Source organism: Apium graveolens, chromosome 2 (assembly GCF_009905375.1).
Source record: "Apium graveolens cultivar Ventura chromosome 2, ASM990537v1, whole genome shotgun sequence".
NCBI classification, from domain to species: domain Eukaryota; kingdom Viridiplantae; phylum Streptophyta; class Magnoliopsida; order Apiales; family Apiaceae; genus Apium; species Apium graveolens.
In genome coordinates, this window is record NC_133648.1 from 315,020,681 (window position 1) to 315,023,140 (window position 2,460).

A 2,460-nucleotide genomic window follows, 5' to 3' on the forward strand; every position below is an offset into this window, starting at 1 on the left:
AAAAGTTCAGTTAAACTTAGGAGATTGAATAAAAATCACCTGTAGGCGCCGGGACAGCTCATTAGCGTGCAATACATTTGCTAATTTGGATTGTCCATATGCCTTCTTGTCCGAATAGCTGATGAAAGCAAGATCTTAATAAGAAGTGTACGCAAACAAATACAATGCACATGCATATGACATGAAACAAGTATAGAACTTTTAACAATATACTAAATAAGTGCAGTTGTATTCATACCTCTTTTTATCATTGAGGTTTTCAAATAGTATTTCGTCTGAATAAGTATGTTGGTGAGCTATTGAGGACAAATTCATTGTTCTACCTTGAATACCTATAGATTTTGCTGTCTCCTTCCTCTTGTCAAGTAAAATATTTGTCAACAAGAAATGCCCTGTAACCCAGTATAACCATTTTTCATTAAAATATTATAACCATAGCATTGGTATTTGATTGCCTTAATCCAATTGATTTCTTTGAATCCCTGAAATTGAACTTAAGATGATTTTCGACTTGAAAGAGTCCGAATGATTTCATATTCTTGGTAATGATAAAATGAATTTATTAAAACCTTTCTTTTCCAACACAAGGTTTTCCAAATGAATTCGTGATGGATTGGATTGAGACGTAAGAGACATGTGAGACTAGTCCAGTCATATAAGAGACTATCGGGGCTAGTCCAATTTAAGGCTGAAATTATGCCATAGGTGCCTTAATGACCAGATGGAGGTCGGTACGGGCTGATCACCCGTATTATTATTATTTATGAAAGTTAAAGTAGTCCAATCAAGGGTTCCTATCACTTTATAAAAAGATATTGAATACATTGCTTTAGCAAATTGCTTCTTTGAAAATGAAATGGTTTATAATGATTCGAAAATGAGTTGGTTGTGATATTGTTTAGCGTACAGCTTGTGAACCCTGATTCTTATCATGATATTGTTATCAATCATATAATTGATTTCCAGAGATGAATAGATTTTTGCTTTCCAGTTGAAAGATCCTTGAGATCCTGTTAATGATTTGTGATGAATGTCGGCTTTCGCCTTATCTTGAACCTTGAATCTTGAAAGCCTGACTATTTCTTCATAACCCTTTTATAGCCCAATCTTGAAAGCCTGACTATTTCTTCATAACCCTTTCATAGCCCAAAGATAGAAATCTGCCACCTAGAGTTTTAAAAGAGAATGCCTTAAAAGTAATTATGGATAGATATTGATTATTACATCATAGAACTGTCATTTAGTTACTTGCTAAGTTTTATACTCATATATTTTGCTCTATTCTAACTATGGCAGTTAAGCAAAAGGATGGCCAGACTTAGGCGCACTACATATAAGAGCGTACATGGTGGCCCCTACTGTGTTGTAGGCTTCCAGATGCCAGAGCAGGTAGTACAGGTTGTGTGTGAGCAAGCGCTTAGTCGGAAAGTTTGTCAAGATACAATGGGTTATCTGTCAGTTCCAAGTCAGAATCGATTGTATACATTAAATATTATTTTGGATTGTAATATATATTATCTGGTTGGTAGTTATAATCTTGTCTCAAACTTAATCCTGCTTGATCCTGCTATTAGTTTATCGGGGTTTATGCTTAATTAATCTTGGTTTAATGGTGTGTGGGTCCTCATTTCCTAACCCCGAGATTGAGAGCATTACATGTTAGGCCAATCAGGTATATTGTATGGTGCACATGTTTTTGGCTCATAGTGATTTGGAGTATGTGATGTTTTATGTACCTCCGCAGCTATGAACATAATAGATAAGTACAACAGAAACTTGATAAAATAATTAATTTGAGGCTTATATATTGAATAATAACTATTGTCTGCTCCTCTGTTTGTATAAAATAGGAGTGTAAATTTTACGTGTATTAATATATTACGGGGTGGGTTGGTTAAATAAAATCTAAAACATTGCCCAACCCATTAAAACCGGTTTAAAGACGATTCAACCCAATTATATTATGGTTTTTAATTTTCGGGTTGGGTCGGCCGAAAATAGGGGCGGTTTGGGTTGATTTATTCGGTTTGGATGAACCATGTACACCCCTAGTAGGATCTTTGCTGGAGCTAATTGTGGACTACCTCTTTTGTATTGATTCCAAATGTACTTAATCTACAGATTCTAAACTTTTATGTAACTGACTTCTGAAGCTAATAGTATGGTTGTTTTATGTATAATCTATATGTTCTATTCAATGTTTCGTGTCTTCCTCTGTTTGGCATTTGGCAACATGCTTTCATATTAGGCTTTTAATTGTACAATAGTAAGTATGTCTGTGCAGAATGAAGAAGAAACTTATTTACATATATGATATGCATTTATTGGACACTTGTATAGTCATATACATTTTTATTAGTTTTGGAAAATAAACATTTGTTGATGTTACTTTGAAGTTTATTTAAATGCATATTTTGCTTTTTTGTTGTGACTGATATCTTACTTAATATACAAAAGTAG